This window comes from Pongo pygmaeus, chromosome 9, assembly GCF_028885625.2.
Source record: "Pongo pygmaeus isolate AG05252 chromosome 9, NHGRI_mPonPyg2-v2.0_pri, whole genome shotgun sequence".
NCBI lineage: Eukaryota > Metazoa > Chordata > Mammalia > Primates > Hominidae > Pongo > Pongo pygmaeus.
The window spans coordinates 93131134-93144874 of record NC_072382.2 but is presented as its reverse complement, the minus strand read 5'-3'; positions in this window follow the sequence as shown (position 1 = coordinate 93144874).

The following is a 13741-nucleotide window of genomic DNA, read 5'->3' as shown; positions in this document are numbered from 1 at the left end:
GTTGTACTAGTTTACATTCCCACCAACAGTGTAAAAATGTTCCTTTTTCAATGCATCCCTACCAACATCTATTATTTTTTGATTTTTTGATTATGGCTATTCTTGCAGGAGTAAGGTGGTGGTATCGCATTGTGTTATTGATTTGCATTTCTCTAATCATTAGTGATGTTGAGCATTTTGCCATATGCTTGTTAGTCATTTCTATATCTTCTTTTGAGAATTGACTATTAATGTCCTTAGTCCACTTTTTGATGGAAATGTTTGTTTTTTTTCTTGTTGATTTGAGTTCTTTGTAAATTTTGGATGTTAGTCCTTTGTTGGATATATAGATTGTGAAGGTTTTCTCCCACTCTGTGGGTTGTCTGTTAACTCTGCTGATTCTTTCTTTTGCTGTGCAGAAGCTTTTTAGTTTATTAAGTCCCATCTTTTTATCTTTGCTTTTGTTGCATTTGCTTTTGGGTTCTTGGTCATGAAGTCTTAGCCTAAACCAATATCTAGAAGGGTTTTTTTCTGATGTTATCTTCTAGAATCTTTAGGGTTTCAGGCCATAGATTTAAGTCTTTGATCCATCGTCAGTTGATTTTTGTACAGAATGAGAGATGAAGATCCAGTTTCATTCTTTTCCATGTGGCTTGCCAATTATCTCAGCACAATTTGTTGAATAGTATGTTCTTTCTCCACTTTATGTTGCTGTCTACTTTGTCAAATATCAGTTGTCTGTAAGTATTTGGCTTTATTTCTGAGTTCTCTATTCTGTACCATTGGTCTATGTGCCTACTTTTATACCAGTACCATGCTGTTTTGATGGCTATGGCCTTATGGTATAGTTTGAAGTCAGGTAACGTGATGCCTCCAGATTTATTCTTTTTGCTTAGTTTTGCTTTGGCTATGTGGGCCCTTTTTTTGTTTCAGATAAATTATAGGTTTTTTTTTTCTAGTTTTGTGAAGAATGATGGTGGAAATTTGATGGGAATTGCATTGAATCTGTATGCTGCTTTGGGCAGTATGACCATTTTCACAGTATTGATTCTTCCAATACATGAGAATGGGATGTGTTTTCATTTGTTTGTGTCATCTATGATTTCTTTCACCAGTGTTTTGTAGTTTTCCTTGTAAAGGTCTTTCATGTCCTTGGTTAGGTAAATTCCTAAGTATTTAATATTTTTTCAGCTATTATGAAAGGGGTTGAATTCTTGATTTGATTCTCAGCTTAATCACTATTAGTGTACAGCAGAGCAACTGATTTGTGTACATTAATTTGGTATCCTTAAATTTTGCTGAATTCATTTACCAGTTCTAGGAGCTTTATGGTTGAGTCTTTAGGATTTTCTAGGTATATAATTATATCATCAGCAAACAGCAACAGTTTAACTTCCTGTTTACTGATTTGGATGCCATTTATTTCTTTCTCTTGTCTGATTGCTCTGGCTAGGACATCCAGTACTATGTTGAATTGAAGTGGTGAAAGTGGGCATCCTTGTCTTATTCCAGTTCTCAAGGGAAATGCCTTCAACTCTTCTTTATTCAGTATAATGTTTGCTGTGAGTTTGTTTAGATGGTTTTTATTACCTTAAAGTATTTCCCTTCTATGCCGATTTTCCTGAGGGTTTTAATCATAAAGCGGTGCTGGATTTTGTCAAATGCTTTCTCTGCATCTATTGAGATAATCATGTGACTTTTGTTTTTAATTCTGTTTATTTGGTGTAAAATATTTATTGACTTACATATGTTAAACCATCCGTGCATCCTTGGCATATAACCCACTTGATCATAGTGGATTATCCTTTTATATTCTATTGGATTTGATTAGCTAGCATTTTTTTGAGGATGTTAGCATTCATGTTCATCAGGGATATTGGTCTGTAGTTTTCTTGTTTTGTTATGTCCTTTCCTGGTTTTCGTATTAGGGTAATACTGGCTTCATTGAATGATTTAAGGAGTATTTCTCCTTTCTCTATCTTTTGGAATAGTGTTAGTAGGATTGGTACATCCTACTTTTGCTGTATCCCAGGGGTTTTGATATGTTGTGTCACTTTATCATTCACATCAAATAATTTTTTAACTTCTATATTAATTACATTGTTAACCCAATGATCATTCAGGAGCAGGTTATTTAATTACCATGTATTTCCATGGTTTTGAGCATTCCTTTTGGAGTTGATTTCCCATTTTATTCCACTGTGGTCTGAGAGAGTATTTGATGTGATTTCAATTTTCTTCAATTTATTGAGACTTGTTTTGTGGCTGATATGGTTTGGCTGTGTACCTACCCAACCAAATCTCATCTTGAATTGTAACTCCCACAATTCCCACATTCCATGGGAGGGAACTGGTGGGAGGTGATTTAATCATGGCGGCGAGTCTTTCCCATGCTGTTCTCATGATAGTCAGTGGGTCTCATGAGATCTGATGGTTTTACAAATGGGAATTTCCCTACACAAGTGCTCTTCTCTTGTCTGCCCCAATGTAAGATGTGCTTTTCACCTTCCACCATGATTGTGAGGTCTCCCTAGCCACATGGAACTGTGAGGCCATTAGATCTCTTTCTTTTGTAAATTGCCCAGTCTTGAGTATGTCTTTATCAGCCGTGTGAAAAGACTAATATAGCAACCTATTGTGTTTTCTGTCTTGGAGAATTTTCCATGTGCTGTTGTATATAATGTATATTCTGCAGTTGTTGGGTAGAATGTTCTGTAAATATCTGTTAAGTCTATTTTTTGTAGGGTATAGTTTAAGCCTGCTTTTACTTTGTTGACTTTCTGTTTTGATGACCTGTCTAGTGCTGTCAGTGGAATATTAAAATCCTCTACTATTATTGTGTTGCTGTCTATCTCATTTCTTAGGTCTAGTAGTAATTGTTTTATAAATTTTGGAGCTCCAGTGTTAGGTGCATATGTATTTAGAATTGTGATATTTTTCTGTCGAAATAGTATTTTTATCGTTATATAATGTACCTCTTTGTCTTTTCTAACTGCTGTTGCTTTAAGGTTTTTTTTTTTTGTCTGATATAAGAATAGCCACTCCTGCTCGCTTTTGGTGTCCATTTGCATGGAATATTTTTTTACATCTCTTTACCTTAAGTTTATATGAGTCCTTATATGTTAGGTGAGTCTCTTGAAGACAGCAGAAACTTAGTTGGTGAATTCTTATCCTTTCTGCCATTCTATATCTTTCAAGTGCAGCATTTAGGCCATTACATTCAATGTTAGTATTGAGATGTGAATGCTCACAAAATTACATGTGAATGTAAATTTAGGTCATTTACATTCAATGTTAGTATTGAGATGTGAGGTACTATTTTATTTGTTGTGCTATTTGTTGCCAGAATGCCTTGTGTTTTTTCATTGTGTTATTGTTACATAGGTCCTGTGAGATTTATGCATTAAAGAGATCCTATTTTGGTGTATTTTGAGGATTTGTTTCAAGATTTAAAGCTCCTTTTAGCAGTTCTTATACTGCTGGCTTGGTAGTGGCAAATTCTCTCAGCATTTGTTTCTCTGGAAGAGACTGTATGTTTCCTTCAATGTTAGTTTCACTGGATACAAAATTCTTGGCTGATAATTGTTTTGTTTAACTAGGCCAAAAATAGGACCCCAATCCCTTCTAGCTTGTAGGCTTTCTGCTGAGAAATCTGCTGTTAATCTGATAGGTTTTCTTTTACAGGTTACCTGATGCTTTTGCCTCACAGCTCTTGAGATTTGTTCCTTTGTCTTGACTATTTTCCTAGGCAATGATGTTTTTTTGCAATGAATTTCCTGAGCTTCTTGTATTTTGTGTCTGGATCTCTAGCAAGGCCAGGGAAGTTTTCCTTGATTATTCACTCAAATATGTTTTCCAAACTTAGATTTCTCTTCTTCCTCAGGAACACCAATTATTCTTAGGTTTGGACTTTTAACATAGAACTAAATTTCTTGAAAATTATTTTTTTTCTTTGTCTTTTATGGATTGGGTTAATTTGAAAGCCTTGTCTTTGAGCTCTGAAATTCTTTCTTCTGCTTGTTCAATTCTATGGCTGAAACTTTCCAGTGCATTTTGCATTTCTCTAAGTGTGGCCTTGACTTCCAGAACTTGTAACTGCTTTTCATTTATCTCTCTATTTCACTGAAGAATTTTTCTTTAATATCTTGTATCATGTTTTTGATTTATTTAAGTTGGACTTCACCTTTCTGTGGTGCCTTCTTAATTCACTTAATAATCAACCTTTGGAATTATTTTTCTGGCAATTCAGAGATTTCATTTTGGTTTGGATCCATTGCTGGTGAGCTGGTGTAATCTTTTGGGAGTGTTAAAGAACCTTGTTTTGTCATATTGAGAGGAGGTGCCAGCTGGGCTTCCGGGGTTGAGTAGGGGCTCAGAAAGCTGTGAAACTTACTCATTTCCTGCATCAGGACTTACTTCGGTCCTGGATGAATAATATTGAAGATATATGCTTAAAATATTCCTAGCACAAGGATTTGTGCATGTTTTCTTCCCCAAGAAAGTTATAAACAGCCGAAAACTTTGCTGTAAATTTCCCTGTGTCCTTCTCTCCCTCTCTCCCTTCCCCATCTCCCAAAACTAAAGTTAAAAGGAATGTTAACTGCCTGTTTTTCTGTTATCAGCAGACCTTATCTGTCCTCCCAATTCCAATTCCTTGTGAACACACTTTCTAAAGTCCTGTCTCTTTTGCCTTGCCACTACAAGGTCATAAAGTAGATAAACCTAAGTTGCAATTCCGGTTTTCCTCAAGATCTAAGACGTCACAAATCATCAATTGCCTTTGTTTCTCGCTCTGGTAACATCTTCTCACCACACATATTTCCCGCCTTAAAGAGTTTAAAAGGCAATCACATAACCAAACTCTGGCTACCTGTTCGGGACCAGGTAGCCAGTGCTGTGGAAGCTTTGTACTTTTACTCTGCTCAATAAAGCCTACAGCTTTTTCTCTCCTCGGTCTGTGTCTCTATCACTCGCTGTGGTCAGCCACCACACCAATTCTTTGGTGTGGCTAGGCAAGAATCTTAGGCGTCACAATATTACCAGAATTGTTTTACTGGTTCCTTCTCGTTAGTGTAGACTATGTCAGAGGGAAGATCTGGGATTCAAGGGCTGCTGTTCAGATTCTTTTGCCCCGTGGTGTGCTCCCTTGATGTGGTGTTCTCCCCCTTCTAGGAATGGGGCTTCCTGAGAGCCAAACTGTAGTGATTGTTTCTGCTTTTCTGGATCTAGCCACCCAGTGGAGCTACTGGGCTCTGGGCTGGTACTGGGGAGTGTCTTCAGAGTCCTGTGATGTGATCTGTCTTCAGGTCTTGCAGCCACGGATAGTAGCACCTGCTCCAGCGGAGGTAGCAGGGGAGTGAAGTGGACACTGTGAGGTCCTTGGTTGTATTTTTGTTTAGTGCACTGGTGTTGTGTTGGTTGACCTCCAGCCAGGAGGTTGTGCTTTCAAGAATGCATCAGCTGTGGCCCTATAGGGAGACCCTAGGGACACCTGGTTAAGTATTCAGGTTTCTCAGGTCGTGGGCAGGGCCATAGAACTCCAAAGAAATTATAACCTTTGTCTTCAGCTATTAGGGCAGGTAGAGAAAGATCACCAGGTGGGGGCAGGGATAGGTATGTCTGATCTCAGCCTCTCCTTTGGCAGGGCTTGCTGCAGCTGCTGTGGACTTTAGGGTTGTGGTTCCCAGTTCAATGGAGTTATATTCTCAGGGAGATTATGGCTGCCTCTGTGGAGTCATACAGGTTGCCAGGGAAATGGGGGAAAGCAGGCAGTCACAGGACTACCCTGCTTCCATGCTGCCCACAGTTCAAAAGGCTGGCCTCACTCCCACTGTTCTTCCTCCCACAACAACACTGAGTCTATTTCCAAGCAGCTGTTGACCAGGGCTGAGAACTTTTCCCAGACCATGGGCCTCCCTATTGCAAAAGCAAGCAGACTCACAGTTTTCTGGGCATCTCAGGGAGCCTGCAGGGGCAATCTAGTTCCTTCAAAAAATCTATGGGTTCTCTCGGCTTTCCTGGTATATTCCCGTGGTAGTTCTTTGAGGAAAAGTTCATGATGTGAGTCTCCACACACTGCTCTGTCTGTCAGAGCAGGAACTGCAAGCTAGTCCTGCCTCCTATCTGCCATCTTAATCTGACCTCTATTGATTCTTACATGTTAAACCACCCCTCCATCATTTGAATGAGACTCACTCGATAATGGTATACTATCCTTCTGATATGCTATTTGATTTTGTTAACTAGTATTTTGTTGAGGGTTTTTGCATCTATGTTTATCAGGGATATTAGTCTGTAGGTTTTTTGTTGTTGTTATATTCTTCCCTGGTTTTGGTATCAGGGTGATACTGACTTCATAGAATGAGTTAGGGAGGATTCTCTTTCTCAATCTTTTGGAATGTTTTCAATAGGATAGGTATCAATTCTTCTTCAGATGTCTGGTAGAATTCAGCTGTGCATATGTGTGGTCCTAAACATTTTTTGTTGGGAATTTGTATTTCTTACTGATTCAGTCTCACTGATTTTTATTGGTCTATGTAGGGTTTCTATTTCTGCCAAATTTAATCTAGGAGGGCTGTAGGCTTCCAGCATTTATTAATTTTTTCTAGATATTCTAATTCCTGTGCAAAGAGGTGTTCATAGTAATTTCAAATGAACTTTTGTATTTTTGTGGTGTCAGTTGTAATATCTTCAGTTTCATTTCTAATCAGGCTTATTTGAATCCTCTCGTCTTTTCTTGATTAATTTAGCTAATAGTCTATCAACTTTATTTGTCTTTTCCCATATCTAATTTTTGTTTCATTGATCTTTTGTAATTTTTGTTTCAAATTCATTTAGTTCTGCTCTGATCTTTGTTATTTTCTTCTGCTAGTTTTGGGCTTAGTGTGTTCTTGTTTCTCTAGTTCCTTGAGGTGTGACATTAGGTTGTCAATTTGTGATTTTCAGACTTTTTGATGTAGGCATTGAACACTATACAGTTTTTAGTTGTTGAGAAATCCAGTGGCCTTATAATTACTGATATGTTGCACATAATCTTTTGTTTGTGGCTCAGAAATCTTTAGAATCTTCTTTGCGACCTTTGCATTCTGAAATTTCATAATAGCATGTCTTACTGTAATCTTTCATTTACTATGTTGGGTATTCAGTAGCTGTTTTATTCTTAAAGAACATGTCTCAGTAATGAAACATTTTCATGAAAAAATGAAATATATATATATATATATGTTTATATATCTTCTCTGTTTCTGGAATTTTTATTTGAGTTGTATAATAGACCTCTCAACTTGAGCCTTTACTTTTTTTATTGAGCTTCCATCTCTTTTTCTTTCAGCTTCCTGGGAGATTTCTTCAAGTTTATCTTCCAACACTCTATTGATTATTATGGTTTGCTCTCATAACTTTCAGTTTTAGTTCTTCCTTCTTACTTGTGTCCCTTAAAAATAGTATATTCTTTTTAATTTAAAGATATCTATCTGGAACTATATTGATTGATTTTGGAAGTTATCTCCACCTTTCTATATTTTGTGATGCTTTCTTATTCGTTTTCCTGTTTGCTTCAGCTTTCATCTTTTAGGTTAGTGGCTTTCTTGAAGAATTTAGAAAATGTCTATTTATAGTTAAGATTGAACTGCTAAAAATTGTTAAAAGGTGATTGTAATATCTTTATACTTTGACAATGCTTCTTGACATGTAGGCTTCACAGTGAATAAATGGGTGGAGACTTGTTTATTGCATCACTTCTAAATGTATCTGTAGGTATTTTTACTTGACAGAAGTCCTCCAATTTTTTACCTAGGATTAAGAAACATATTAAAAAGCTGGCAGCCTGAGATTCAAGACTAGAATGGGGGAAGTGGTTTAGCATCACTAGTTATTATTCAGAGTTTCAATAAATGCGTCTGTTTTCAATAACGTATTGTCTCTCTTGCTTTCCATGATACCTGGCATTACCTAGTCCCTAGTCTGTCTGATCATAACCTTGGAGAGAATTAACTCTGTTTTTCACCCAGGGTGGCAGAGGAGATCTGTATTCCAACAACTTCTTATTTTCAACATATTCTGTTTACAATCTCATAATGTTTACTTGCATTGAAATATGACTGAACCCTTCAATTCCTGGATTTTTCTTTTTCTTTTTTTTTTTTTTTTTGAGACTGAGTTTTGCTCTTGTTGCCCAGGCAGGAGTGCAATGGCACAATCTCAGCTTACTACAACCTCCACCTCCCAGGTTCAAGCAATTCTCCTGCCTCAGCCTCCCGAGTAGCTGGGATTACAGGCATGCACCACAACACCTGGCTAATTTTTTTTTTTTTTATTTTTAGTAGAGACGGGGTTTCTCCATGTTGAGGCTGGTCTTGAACTCCTGACCTCAGGTGATCCGTCCACCTCGACCTCCCAAAGTGCTGGGATTACAGGCATGAGCCACTGTGCCCGGCCAATTCCTGGATTTTTCTGTATTTAGCAGAAAAAAATATTTCGTGATAGCTTTCCACCTTGTTGCACACAGCAGATTCAAGAAAAGGTAAATGCTACCTATGCTTTTTTTTTCTTTCAGACTTTTGTTGAATATTGCACTCTGCTACCTTATCCTCTTCTGCTGTTTTTACTATTACAGAGTTATATCATTGCTTTATCTTTAGTTAATTTTAGTGGAGTTTAGAAGAAAACAAAGATAAGATCTTGGGTTTAGTTTACTATATTTGTACTGAAGTTCTTCATAAGCATTTTTTCCCCCAGGAAATATGTTTTACTTTGTTAATTATGACAATAATAAATGTGAAGATTTACAATGTGTTACACTACTTATAACACTAGTGCTACCTGGAAGATGTCTTTGAAGATGTAAATAAAGATGTAGCTAATCTCTGAACATGGCCTCTGTAATGACCAGTTGTTTTCTCCATCATGACTGCCCTCTCCTTTTCCGCTGGCTCACTCATTGGACCCTACCCTTTCTTCGTCTCTCCAACCAAAACAGTTAGTTATCCTTGAATTGCTGAGCAGGTCTACTCTACCTGTGCCATTCCTAACTTTCTATTGTTGCTAAACCTCAATTATTGCTACCTACCTATGCACTCCCTTTTGTAACTTTTCTTATGCCCATGTCAGTTTCTTTCCCACTTCCCATAACGATCATTGCCTTTGCACCGAAATAGGATTTCTGTACTAGTGAAGTGTCCACTGGGATAGCATTATAGGAGGCTAATGAGTACAGGATCAATAAGGAAAGTCCATTTTTCATTATGTTATATCATAGGAACACTCATGTATCATTAAATAATAGATGTGTTCAAGAAAGCAGCATAAGTACACAACCAAAACTGTGTATTACTTAAGTGTTCATCTGTGCTACTTGTTACAATGTGTTTTTATTTGCATATATTTGCATACAAATTAGGAAGATTTCTTGTTCATCCACTTTCATTAGGTATAGACTTGTTAGAAATAAATTTGTTTTATTAAGATATTTATTTTGCCCAACATTGAAATACTATACTTTCAGTGAGCTCAGCTGAATATACTTTAAACTTATTTTTAAGGATACCAAACACAAAAATATCTTCGTATCAGCTTAGGTTTAATAATGAAAAGAAAATTTACTCTAGGCATTTCAAGTAAAAATTGGCTGTTAAAAGTTGTTGCTGTGTTTATGAAGGAAAAGGGAAAGTTCCCACCAGAGTTTAGGAAATCAGATAATTTCAGGAATCAATGGCATATTCCAATAGTTATTTCCCCTGCCAACAGTATTGAAGAGGATGATACACAGAAGGATGCCTGGAAGGCACTGCAAAACTTCACACAAGTAAAGTCTACATACATATTACTTTGTCAAAAGAACAATTCCTTCTGTTTCCAGATTCCTCTCATTGGTGTAACCTGTAACTCCACAGTGTTACATGTATTTATTCAGGGAATTCCCTATTGCATGGGGTTTGGAACTTAGGCTTCATGTTTAAAAGTTGTTCATATCAGAGTTCCAGAGGTGGTCTCCCTCTGGGATAGTGGCTTGTGATAACAATGTTCTCAGGAGTCTGATTTATTAATCAGAATGACAGACTCTTAAATTTCAATAAGAACTGTAACTGCTCAAGGGAATAGATAATAGTACCAGTCTGAGCTTCACCTTTATTTTCCATGTGCAAGCTACTCAGGAAGCCAAATTATCAGAAGGTTGCTGTTTGAGCATGAAATCAACAAGGGGAATTAATTATAGGATTTGAATGTTTAACGACAGAAGGCTGTGATAGCCAGATATATCTATGGAAACAGTAAGGATGTAGACATATGCTTTCCAGAAAGACCTAATAATCAAATTGGCTCATTTGAATAGTGCCTTTAAGAAACTCCACAGACCTTAAGTGTCATGGAGAGCTCAAAAGTGTCATCAAACCTCTTTCTGATTGACACAATCTTTTGTATGTTAATCCATTAAGTAAGGTTGATGTTAAATTTTCTCGGTCCTAAAGTGTGTCTGTGAGAATGTCTTTGAGTCAATCATTTTATTTAATTCTTACTTCCTTTCTTTATTAATTAAAAGGGGAAATCCTTGCTATCACCCTAGTCTACAACAAATACTAAAAGTAAAGCATTTTTTTAATCATGTATCCCATATACACTTTCATCATGACTTTTATTGCGCATTTTTACTTTTAGTTATTTATAGGCCTCTGTTTTCTTGATTGAATATTTTGAAGAGGGAGCCATGTCTTATACATTTTCATTAGCACATAAAGGTGTTAATGTTGGCTGAATGAAAAAGTGAGTGGCTTAGGTAATATCTAAAATAAACAGTGGCTGCCTGCCAATGTGTTTATACCTTTGCCTTGGAAATTTTTTAAATAGAGATTGGATGAACACTTGTTAGAGATGCTACGAAGTGCAATGCCTGTGTTTATGTTTCAATTTTATAAATATTCTAACATTTCTCAATTATGTTAATATCTAATGGTGTGTTTATGTGGGAACAGTGGCTAAAAAGAAATGGTAACATAGGAAATAGTTAATAGGAGAGAAGGAGGTGGCTAACACTCCCAAACATTAAGTAACTCCTTCTTGAATCATTTCTTGGGTTTCAAAAATAATAAGGCTAAGAATACCCTTATGGATTCTGCCCTCATATTACAGCTGACATGTGAAAGTCCTTTTTGGGAACTTTTCAACTCTTCCTCCTTACTCCCTTCAGAAATGAGATATCTAGTTAGTATCTTTATTTAATTTTTATCTGATGTAACTTTGAGAAGGGACATAACACAAGTTTAATTTGGGGATATACTCTACAATTCAAAGCTTGACTTCCACACTCATAATCCAACAGATATAAATTTTAAAGTGATGACTGAAACACAAGACCATAAATTTGAAAAAAGAAAGATTTCAAATCAATAATGTAAGCATATATCTTAAGAAACTAGAAAAAGCAGAGCAATTTAAACCAAAAGGAAGCAAAAATCATTGAAATAATAAAGAGCAGATTCAATTAAATTGGAAACAAAACAATAGTGAAAAGTCAATAAAATCAATGGGTATTTTTGGTAGAGATCAATTATATTAAACTCTAACTAGGTCAAGATAAAAGAGAAGTTACAAATAATCAATGTTAGGAATGAAGATGAGGCATCACTAGAGATGCTACAGATATAAAAAGCCTAATAAAAGAATTAACAGTGTTAGGCCAATATGTTTGATAGTTTATATGAAAGAAATACATTCTTTAAAAGGCTACAACTATCAAACCTCATTCAGTGAGATTCAGATAGCCAGAACAGACCTGTATCTATTAAAGAAATTGAATTCATAATTTAAAAAATTCCCATAAATTAAGTTCTACATATAGACACCTTCATTGGTGAATCCAAACAAATATTTAAAGAAGAAAAACTTCTGATTTTACACAAACTAGTCTAATAAACAGAAAAAGAGGAAACACTGTCCAACTAATTTTGAGAGTTCATCATTATTCTGATACGAAAACTAGGCAAATATATGAGAAAAAAACTAAAGAATATTCTTCATGAACACAGACACAAAATCCATTTCAAAATATGAGCAAATAAAATGTATCAACATGTAAAAAAATACCAAATTATGACCAAGTAGGGCTTATCTCAGGAATGGAATGTTAGTTCAACATTTGGAAATCAATTAATATAATTTACTATGTAAACAGACATGAAAAAAATTTGAATAGATGCAGAAAAATATCCACCATGATAAAAACACTCAATAAATGAGGAAAAGAGCAAAATTTCCTCAACCTGATATATAGCATCTATAAAACACAACTAACACTAATATCATAGTTAATAGAGAAAGAGTGAATGCTTTCCCTGTTAGATCAGGAACAAAGCAAGGATGTCCATTCCTGAGACTTCCATTTAACAATGTACTAGCAGTATTATCAAGCAGAAAAAATAAAATAAATATTGGAAAGACAAAAACTTGATCTTTCTTTTCAAACAATATAATTGTCTATGGATAAAATCCCAACTATTTTACAAAAAGATGTTAAGACTGATATGTAAGTTTAACAGGTCACAGGATACACGGTCTATACATAAAAGTTTGCTGAATTTCCATAATAGAAATGAACAATTGGAAATTTGATAAAATAGTAGTATAGTTTGGACAGTTGTCCACTCCAAATCTTATGTAGAAATACAATCCCTAATGTTTGAGGTGGGGCCTAGTTGGAGATATGAGGACCATGAGGGTAAATCCCTCATAAATGTCTTGATGCCCTCTCCACAGTATTAAATGAGTTCTTACTCTCATATTCATGTGAGACCTTGTTGTTAAGAAGAGTCTGGCACCTCCTACTCCTCTCTCTCTCTGTCCCTCTCTCACCTGGAGATACATGGATCCCCTTCCACTTCTGCTATAATTGAAAGCTCCCCAAGGCCCTCACCAGAAGCAGATGCTGGTACTATGCTTCTTGTATAGCCTGCAGGGTGTGATGCAAATAATCCTTGTTTCTTACAAATTACCCAAAATGCAAAATGGACTAACACAAATACTATTTACAATGGTATCAAAAATATAAACTAGAAATAAATCTTTTAAAATAGGTGTTAGATTTGAATGCTGAAAAGTACAGACAATACTGATATAATTTAAAGATGACTTAAAGAAAAATGTTTATATTGATCCAATATTTTAAGATACTAATTATCCTCAAATTGACCCATAGATCAAATGCTATGCCAATAAAAATCCCAGAAGACACATTATAGAAACTGACAAGCTTATTTTAAAAATTAAATTGAATATGAAATGACCTAGAATAACCAAAATTACTTTTTGAAAAGATGACAAAGTTGGAGAGCTCATATGAACTGATTATAAGACATACTATAAGGCCATAGTAATCAAGACAGCATTTTATTGGCAAATGAATAGATACATTAATCAATGGAACAGAATAAGAAATTCAGAAATATTCACTCATGTGATTAATTGATTTCTGACAGACATTTTCTGGCAAGGCAATTCAATGAAAAAAAGAGATAATTTCTTCTACAAATGGTGATAGGATAATTGGAAAGTCACATGTAAAAAATGAATCTCAACCTGTATTTTCTCCTATTTACAAAATTTTATTAGAAACGGATCACAGATCCAAATATAAAACTTAAAACTATGAAACTTCTAGAACATCACATAGAACTAAATTTGACTTCATTAAAATTATAAATTTTTTTGTTTAAAGACAAGGTTAAGTAAATCAAATTTTAAATCTTAGATTGAAAGAAAATATTTGCAGATT